At 37.4% G+C, this 10,687-nt stretch overlaps 1 protein-coding gene across 3 annotated transcripts in view; it reads right to left on the reverse strand.

Annotated features, from left to right (window-relative positions):
* The window catches only part of DAB2 (DAB adaptor protein 2), a 75,287-nt gene extending 64,864 nt beyond the window's left edge, over window positions 1-10,423 (reverse strand). For all 3 annotated transcript variants that reach the window (XM_037798872.1, XM_037798871.1, XM_037798868.1), the window contains exon 1: window positions 10,239-10,423. The gene's annotated coding sequence lies outside the window, so the exon portion shown is untranslated. The remainder of the gene's footprint in view (window positions 1-10,238) is intronic.
* Between the last annotated feature and the right edge of the window lie 264 nt (window positions 10,424-10,687).

Consider the following 10,687-nt stretch of genomic DNA (forward strand, 5'->3'; position numbering starts at 1 on the left):
CAACATCGTTGTCAAACAGGTTAAGGCAACTATTCCTGTTTCTAATCATTAAGAAGTATAAGCACAGAAGCCTTGAATTTCCTCTGTTCACAAGGTAGGAGACAGAGCAAAGAACTATTCCCAAGTCTTCTAAATGATGTAGACCCATGTGACTCATGCAGCATGGCTCAACCATAATTATGGAGGCTAGTGACAACTCCAAGTGTTCACTGTCCTCTGACCACACCTGGAAAATAATATGCAGCTGTGAATACCCCCTTCATGCAAAAGACACTGGCAAATGAAAGGGTGTGTAAAGAAGGGTGGCTTTGACAACGAGGGATTCCTCCTGGGACCTGAGCATGGCTGGAAGCTCCGCCACTGTGGACTGACTGAATTGGGTGTGTGTGCCCAGGGCAAGAGGAGCCTCTGGCATGTGGACTGGGTCGGGGAGAGGACCCTGATACTACCAGAGCTCTTTCAAATGTTGAAGGTTTGTCACAAGGAAAGCAGACTGGACTCATCCTTTTGGCCACAGGGGATAGAAAAAAAAATCTTAAAATAGAAAATAATAGAGAAAAGGACTGCAATTCAATGAATAGATGGACTTTTTTTAAAATACAGTTTTATTGAGATATATTCATATACCCTACTATCATCCACAATATACAATCAGTTATCATATAGTTGTGCACTCATCACCAGAATCAATTTTTGAACATTTTCCTTACTCAGGGGGATGCTAAATGAAAAGAAAGAAAGTTTCAGTGGCTGAGAGATTCCAAATGGAGTTGAGAGGTCACTCTGGTGGACATTCGTAGACACTATATAGATAACCCTTTTTAGGTGTTAATGTATTGGAATAGCTAGAAGTAAATACCTGAAACTATCAAACTCCAACCCGGTAGCCTTGACTCTTGAAGATGATTGTGTAACAGTGTAGCTTACAAGGGGTGACAGGGTGATTGTGAAAACCTTGTGGATCATACTCTCTTTATCCAGTGTATGGGTGGATGAGTAGGAAAATGGGGACAAAAACTAAATGAAAAATAGGGTGGGATGGGGGTGGGGAATGATTTGGGTATTCTTTTTTACTTTTATTTTTTATTCTTATTCTTATTCTTTCTGGTGTAAGGAAAATGTTCAAAAATAGATTGGGATGATGAATGCATAATTATATGATGGTACTATAAACGATTGTACAACATGGATGATTGTATGGTATGTGAATATATCTCAACAAAACTGAATTTAATTAAAAAAATAAATAAATAAAAATAAAAGTAAAAAAAGAACACCTAAAACATTCCATCCCCCTCATCCCACACTATTTTTCATTTAGTTTTTGTCCCCATTTTTCTACTCATTGGACAGATGGACTTTTGGTGGGAGAGATGGTCCCTGAGCTGGGGGCTCAAGGTCAGAGGAAGGGTGGGAGTTTAGATTAGTTCCTTGGACTTCATTTTTGTGTCACTACAGTGTTTCTCTTGAACTGAAGAGAATGGTTGTGAAGGACTTGGGGTGGGGACAATATCTGTGCCCTGAGACCTGCCCCCCACCTTCACCCCCAGTTTTAGTCTGAACACTGTCACTGCTGTACCATAAGCACATTCTGTGAGCCTGCAGATTCCTCTGCCTGGGAGGTCTTCATCATTACCTTTCCTCTTTTTTTTTTTTTCCTACTTTAAATTTCTTTATTTTTCAAATAAAAAAACATTTCCTAACAAAACAAAGCAAAGCAATGGGAAAAACAAATATCCTGAAATAACTTCATTCCTTCCAATATACTTCTACCATACCAAAAGAAAATTAACCTTCCCTCTTAATTGTTCCTATCTTGAAGGTCTGGTGAAAGTCTCACCTGCTTCACAAAATCTTTTCATCAGTCTTATAGTATTTTTGGTCAGAATATCTTGGCTCCTTATGATTTACTATTTTACATTCAGTACAGCTCTGGACCACAGTGTCTAGGTATAAATCCCAGCTCCAAAGCTTACCATTGTGTGATAAAGGAATATTGCTGAACTCATCTCTAAAGTAAGGGAAATAACAGCATTTCTTTCATAGTCTTGTTATGAGGATTAAATAAGGTAATATGACTAAAGGGTTTACAGTAGCCCTTAGTACATAGTACACTGCTGATGATACTGTAAATTTGTTCAAATGTCTTTAAAGAATAATTTTAAAAATACCAAGTAAATTTGAAAATAAGCTTACCTTAAACCTCAGAAATTTCACTTCTAAAACATCCTAAAACTCTCACTCATTTGCAAGAAGTATGCTCAAGAATGCTTATAATAGCAAAAAACAAAACAAAACAAAATAAAAAAAACAAAGAAGCAAATTAAGTATCCATCATCAAGAGAAAAGGCAAATAAATTGTAGTGGAAGCAGACCTTGAGACTACACTAACAATTGGAGTGACATGGATGTACAACCCAGAACTGCATATACTAACACAGATGAACTGAGCAAGCAAACCAAGTTTCAGAAGAATACCTAAAGCATTTATACATGGTTAAAATATGAAAAACAAAATTACTTACTACTTGGACAATATTTATATAGATCACAAAATTACTTACTACTTGGACAATATTTATATAAATCTATATAAAAATGTATGGGGATGATATGTAACAAATTCAAGATGATGGTTACCTCTGAGCAAAGGGAGGGGAATTAAGTAAGGGAGCTCCAGTCATGTTGGAAATTTATTTTCCTTATGCTTGATGCTGGGTATGTAGGTGTTTTACTTTTAGGTCATTTTATACAGACACTCTTCTAAGTACTTTACAAATATTAATTTATTTAATCCTAACAATCCTGTGAGTTATAAACCTACTATTAATTCAATTTTGCAGATGAGGAAACCAAGAAAACTGACAAGATCCGATAGCTGGGAAATGGCAAAGCCAGGCTTCAAACCCAGTTGCCTGGCTCCAGTTTCCATACTTTTAACCCTGCCTCTCATTAGAAATTTACAAAGAAATTAGAAAGTTACAAAGAAATAAAAAAGCTGTAAGTGGATTGGCTCTCCAGCCCAAATTTGGAATTCAGTCTGAACACATTCCCATCATTGCCCCTTGCCTTCAGCTTTCCAGGCTCCTTGTCCTTCTCTATCACTTTGGCTTTATATCTTAGCTCCTGTTGTTCCTTTCTCCCTAGATCAACGGCCTCATTTGGATTAACTTTTCTGGACTTGATCATGACCTCAGCACCCTTTCCGGGATGCCTCCAGTGTCTGAGCTTTGACCACAAGGAAAAAGCCCTGCCTTGGCCTTTAGCCTGGGTCTGACCCATACTGGACAATGGTCAGCAAGAGGGAGAAGAGAAAATGGGGCATTACACATTGTGACCGAGCACAGCAGTAAAGGGCCACTGTAATAGGGAGATTTTACGTAAGAAATGTTTTAAGAGAGATTTGTGAAAATGGAGGTGGGAGAAAATATGTGTGCGTGTGTGTGTGTTGGTGTTGGTGCAATATATAAGATGCTTTATTTTAGAAGGAATACTGGTGGAAGATATACATGGTGGGCAAAATCCAAAATAACCAATATCCTTCACACCATTTCTGCTTGACTTTGAGATATAATGACTCCATCTAAATGGAGCTACCCTGATTTTTCCCTCCCATGTCACGTAAATCATATTTCGTCAATATGCAGACTGATTCTCCTCCTTCATATCCCTTTGCCAAATGGACATTCCTGCAGGCCAGCCCAGGGCAGAAAACCTGATCATTGACTTCTGTTGAGAGGGGAGTTGAGGCCCTTGAAACCCATTAAAGAGGACTCTGCCTGGACTGATGTCATCTCATTCTTCTATGGAAGAATTGAGCTCAACAAAATTGTATTTTTTCAAAAAACACCAAGGCTACATCTTCCCCAAAATGTCTAGAACTCTTCAACTGCTGCTGAAATGCTTACCTCATATAGTATAGCGGGCACTTTCTGTTATTTTGGTTCATATTGAGCAACAGGCAGTTTTATTTGGCTTTGTTTTTCACCAATGGTAGATACTAGCCACATCTAGTGTATGGGTAGTGCTCTCTCTGTCTCTGCATCTCTTTTACATACACATACAGACAGGCAGACACAGCTTTGTATTTAGTTCTGGATGTTTGATGTTGATTTATAGGCAATAGCAGACTGGTAAACAGGTCTCTAAATAAAAAAGCCTTTATTTATGATGTTTGTTAACTTCTGTGGAGTAAATACACCACCATGGCTGACTCCACACTAGCAAATGACAACACTGAATGCAGAGGTTGGAAAGAGATGTACACAAGTGGCTCTTGTGAACACTGGGGACCGCTCCAGCCACCATAGATTATGTAACCAGCCTCTCTCTCTCCTAGCATCTTGACTACTGAAGGGTCTCTTTTCATAATATTCCTGGCCAATAATAGTCAATCAAGTTAATTAGTCAACTACCTGCAAATAAAGAGCCTGGAAATGAAGTCTCTGGAATATGATGTTCTAAGATCTTGACCACAGTGATTGGATACTCAAATAAATAATGATTTTTCTTTTCGTAACTCACAGTGTAGCACAATGGAAACAACATGGGTTTGAGATTAGACAAATATAAATTAGAATCCTGGCTCTATCAGTAATTATTTGTATGATTGGATAAAACTGCTTAACTTCCTTGAACCTTAAATTTCTCATTTGGAAAATGGGAAAACAATGCTTGTGCTGCAGGTTTATTGTGAGGATTAAATGATATAATAATGAATGTTAAATAACAAATTCCTGGCAAATAGCAGGCATATGATAGCTATCATTGTTAACTGCAGGAATAAGGAAACCATTAGTTTCTTTTCATTTTAACATTTTCTCATAAAAAGAATTCTTAAACTTTTGGTGCTTGCCTCCCTTATCTGGTAATGAATGCTAGCAAGTGATAAAACACTTATATATATAGCAGATCAGTACATGAAGAAAAGAAAAAAAAAACAGCACGCTTTTACATATTGCTCTTATTATCTGATGGTTTCTTGCATCTCCACTGCCACAATCTTGATCCAAGCCATCGCCATCTCTCATGTAGATTATTGCAATAACCTCTAACTGTTTTCACTCTGATCCCTTCCACTATCTAATGTCAACATGGCAGATGGTGATCCTCATGAAACATGTCAAATAATAACACACCTTTGTTTGGAACCCATCAAAAACTCCCCTCTCCATCAGTGTCAAAGCCAAAGTCCTTGGCTCCCCCTCTTTACCTCCCTGGTGCCTGCTCTTCCTGTTCTCCCCCTCACTTGCTTCACTCCAGCCTCTTCTGCCTTCTTGCTGTTCCTTCTCAGGCCTTTGCACTCGCTACTCCCTTTGTCTAGACCATCTTCCCCCAGATCCATGAAGACCATCTAGCTCCCTTGACTCCCTTAAATATTTGCTTGAATGTCACCTCCATATGGGGAGTGTTTTGACCACCATATTTAGAATGCTGCCCCACTACCCTATCCTTCTGCTCAGATTTACATTTTCTCCTTAGCACCTGTCGCCAAATGATATACTTTAACATCTGACACATTCTACTTGTTAATGTATCTATTATCTGTTTCCTCATACCCAAATTAGAATGCATGCTCCATGAGGGCAGGACTTTTGTCTGCTTTAACAACTGCTGTTTTTCCAGACACATTGCTAACATGCAGTAGACACAAATATTTTTTGAACGTTGAATTCTAGCCTGTTTTTTCCCTCCTCCCAATTATGTTACAATGCAGACTCGCAAATATAAAACAGAGTTTTATTTTTGTCCAATTAAATTAGTCCTAAAGGATAGGATGAAATTAAAGATTTTATTTAATGATGTTCTGAAAAGACCTCCCTGTCTTTTAGGGTTTCACCCTCGATAAGCTCGAGAATGACTGGAGTAGATGATTGCTAAGGTTCCCATCATCAGTATTTTTCAATGACTCTATCAGCAAATTATTGCAGTCCCAAGTTGTCATGCTTTAGCTTCCCCTTCTTACCTACTCTTCCAAATTAGAAATGATTATCCACACATGAGTGACATTCCTCCTCTAATAAGGGGAATATCTCCTCAATTTGTTCACCATCTTCTTCTTGTCCTGGTTTGACAAAATAGCTGTACCTAGTTGATTATTGTACCAATATAGATCCAATTAAAACAAATACAACCACAACAAGAGTATGTATTATTTAACCAAGGATCTGATTTCTAGTAGATCTGGCATATAGACCTACCATATTCTATACTTGGCTTATAGGCAAGCCAAATTAATTCCTGATGCTTGGTACTTGTCACAAGATCACTTCTGTGAGATGCAGGAGGCAGTACACACAACTTTGAGATATACTTGGAATATACCGAATCTAATCAAGCTTCTACATATACTTATAAGTTTAGGGGAAATGAACAGATAGAGGAACAAATTCAATGACACCTCTAGGTGTGTCAGCCAAATCCAGAATGTGACACACTGTGTAGGACAACCTTGTTTCTTCAAGATAACAGTGTTAACGAAAGGAAGTGGACTGGGGTGGGAAAGACTATTCTCGGTTTATGGACACTTACGAGACAAAAAATATATATATATATAATCTTGTGAATCTTGTGTTGAAAGATATTTTTGAGGCAGAGATTTTAATTTTAGAAGATATTAAGAAGTTAATTTTGTCAAGTGTGCAAATGCACTGTCTTTATGTGTCTTTATTTAGTGAAGTACATATGGGTGAAATTATATGATATCTGGGCTATTTTTTTAAAATAACCTAAACTTATCTGTGGAATAAGCAAAACAAGATTGTTGGGGCAGAATGATAGGTATATGTGGGTTCAATATACTATCTTCTCTATTTATGGTTGAAAATTTTGACACAAAAAAATTTAAAATCACTACTACAATTATGTGTTCCATGCAGTTCATTCATTCATTCATTCATTCAACATTTCCTATGTGCCATTTACTGGGTAGGGTGCTGGAAATAAACAAATTGTAGCTCCCGCTCTCTAGGATTTCTATGATTTACCTTACAAAGTTTCCCAAATGGAGCTTTTTTTAAAAAAAGTTTAATCAGCAAAACTAATATCATTGTAGGATTTAGAAGCTCTGGATTCAGACCCTGGATGTTCTTGTACCCCTTAGAGAGTGTCTGGCTTTGTGTGCCTGATTTCCTTCAGAGGTGAACCCAGACATCTGTGTGTGCCAGAGGAGCTCCTCCAGGAATCAATAATCTGCTGAGTTGTATTAACCACTCTCCCCTTAACATTTAGGCCTTATAAGAATGCCCAGGCCAGGACCCCTCTTTGATGCCCCTAAACTCCCCAAGTGCTTTCTTCTCTGGGTTTCTGATTTCAAGGTGGAGTCAGATGATTTGTGAAATGACCTTGTCTTTCCTGTCTGCTTCACACCAGGGAGGCTGGGAGGACAAACAGGTACAAAGTCCATCTGACTTCTGAGCCCTAGAAAGAGGCCTGTGTGGTTATCATGTGCTTGTCTGATGAGATGTTCCAAAGTTTGTTTTTCTTTCTTCTGGCTTCATGAAGTCAGGAAATCAGTCACAAAGTAGATTTTCTTTCAGGGGTATCTTGTTGATGGAGCCCTCAGTCCTTGGTAGCTAGGACATGGCCACAAAAGGCAATTCTACAGTTTGAAGGCACAGACAGTATTTTTTTTTTTAGTGGGAGGGGAAGAGTTTCATTTCTCTTTATCCTCCTGTGGCTCAAGCATTAGTACCTCCTTCAGAGGGCAGAGACAGGAACGAGATAAAACTTGGAAATAACTTTGATCAAATTAAAGATTATGCTGGTTTTGTATTATTTGCATACCACTTTATATTCTAACCTTTCACATATATTCTAATTTGTTCATCATATTCATTTGCAAGTTAGACAAGCATATTTATCTCTATTTTAAAGATGATAAAACTGGGTCTCAAAGAAGTCAGGGGACTCCTTGAAGTGTACATAAATTGGTAGCAAAGGTGCCAAGATTCAAACCAATTCTTTTGTTGTTGAAATAGTGAACACTACACATTGTTGTTGTGAAAAGGAAAATTGTACATGTCAGGTTTTTGCTTTGAATTGACTTATGTAAATTATAAATATTTCTAACTTGCAAATTATTTGATAATGCCATTAATTAGAGACCCTTTTATTTTTTAGGGGATCTTCACCTTGCTTGGTGAGCAAAGTTTACGTGTCTTAACCCTACTCAAAAATTATGAAAGACAGGCATAGAAATATGTTGGCATTTGCATTGAATAAAAATGTATTCACAGGACAGAAATAAAGACACACCCAAATGCAAATGACTTTGTGAAATTGAAACTGTACCATGGTCTGTTAATGATATTTGGTGATCCATTTGTGTTTTTTAGCAACTAAAGAAATGGATAGCTAAATAAGGTTTCTGAACATGACTTAATAAATCATTCTTATGATAATGTATAGAGTCTTTAGAAAATGTATCCACATATATAATCTCCATTCAGCTTTAGCATTATAAATATTATGCAGACCCAAGTACTGAATTGTATGGCAATGGAGCCAGATATTCCAATTAAACCTTCTAGGAAATAAATAAATGGAACAGAATTTTTTTCCCTCTTATTAAGTCAATGGATAGATGTGGAATATTGGACAGGCTGTTTTACTTTTCTAATTGCTGTAGAATTATTCACAAAAAGTTTATTCTGGCAAGAGTCCCAGTTTTACCTTTTCATATACCCCCTCCCTCAGTGTCAATAGAAATTGAATTTGCTGGTAAAAAACATAGGGTTTCTCTTAAAATTGTTAGTTTTTATCATACAACACTATATAAAACTGATTTAATAGAATAAGAAACATTCTGGTTCTTGAGGACACATTTTGGAATTTACTAAATGCTAGTCAGTATTCAGGAATTTTTGACCTACATACTTTACTTTCTCTTCAGTTTTATGCTTTTTTTGGTGGTGGGGTGGGGTGGGGAAAGGATATCCCTTTAAGAGTTACTAGAGCAATACAACTTGCTATTGAAACTGTAAACATTAATGATGGCTTGCAAGGTGACACTCTGCAAAAATATTTCAATCATTCTGAATAAAGCTTGAAATAACATTTCTACAACATTTAACTCTGGGTAAGAATAGGGAGTTGAGCATCCAAACAATGCTGCCTCTTTCAGAAAGCAAACCTAAAATGAAATAGAAATCATATTTACTTTATTTTCCTCCCTTCACACTCACAGAAGAAACAGAGAGAGAAGAGAGAGGAAAGAAAGAAAGAAAGAAAGAAAGAAAGAAAGAAAGAAAGAAAGAAAGGAAGGAAGAAAAGAAAAAGAAAGCAAGCTGAATCAAATAAAAACTATCTGATCACATATATCTTAGGAATGTGATATGTGTGTGTGTTTATAATTGTGTAGGTATATGTAAGTTGGATTTCAGAGAGTATTTTCTATATCTTCACAATTTCTACACCAGCATGAAACCAAATATTTAATCACTTCCATAAAAATGCCCAAATAAGAAAAACATGCATGAAAAAGGCAGCAATAAGAAAGCATGCTATATATGTTATAGACGACCACAAATGTCATTCACAAAGCAAGCAAGTGGCCTAACCAGGAATTTTCCTTTTTTTTTTTGGAAGAAGTTAACTCCCTTATGGAGAGCTTCAAAATAGAAGAAGAAAATGATAGGTTAGTGTGGACACTGTTTATTGATTTTTCCCTAAAGAAAAAGACAAATTAAAATGTGAGTCCCCAGAGTCTTCTTTTGCGAAAACATTGTAAACACATATAATTATTTAGTGTGCAAACTCTTTTCACAGAACTGAACACCCAGTCTCAACCAGGAGACCTCTGTAAGAGGCAGGCCGTATTCTTCAACCCCACTCAATCCTCTCCCAGTCCCCACCCTCAGTTTTGGAAGCTTTTCCACTTTTTAGTCTGTTCACTTGTCCTTTCAGTGTTTTTAGAGAATGACTGGGTATGTCCAACAGGAAATACTGGAATAGTTTTTGCAAGACCTCCATTTCCCCATCATTGGCCTGAACAAGAATAAGGGTTACCATGTGGTGTGCTGAACCTCACTGAGAGCCTGGAGGCATTATACATAAAATCACTTTAACTTAAGTTTCAATTGGGCTAAATTGAAATGGTCAGAATCTGCATAACTCCTGGAATTACAGACTCTCAGGATCTTAAAGAACCACAGGGTCCTCTTGTCCTGCCCCCATCCAGTACTTAAATTCCTTCTTTAATACCACCTCTTCCTGCCCTAAGAGGTTGTTTGACTTACCCCAGAATGCCTTCAGCAAAAGGAATTTCCTGAGGTGTTCTATTGTGTCCTTCTTGGGTTAAATGCCTTTATCTTTACTTGTCCTCAAATGCAGATACAGTACGAGATTCAGCCTCTTTTAGACAGTTACAGGTTTTGTTTCCATTTTTTAAGGCTCAGAGACATTGCATAAAACTAACCCAGATGTCAGCTATGTACTCTGAACTTAGAGCGGAACCTTAAGTCCCTTCCTTTCTCTCTGAGGATTCTCCAGGGGAGATGATTTACAGCATTCCCGGCCATTGCTGGCTTGGACTTCTTGTTTCTGCTGAATTTTTTCAGTTCAAGGTTCACCCTGATGTTCCTTGCCTGCCAACTCCATTTTACATGATCAATCCAAGCACAGAACTCAACAATCTTCCTTGATCAGTCCTCCGTAATTCCAGTACACAACCCCCCTAAACTTATGC

This window comes from Choloepus didactylus, chromosome 11 (assembly GCF_015220235.1).
Source record: "Choloepus didactylus isolate mChoDid1 chromosome 11, mChoDid1.pri, whole genome shotgun sequence".
Lineage (NCBI taxonomy): Eukaryota > Metazoa > Chordata > Mammalia > Pilosa > Megalonychidae > Choloepus > Choloepus didactylus.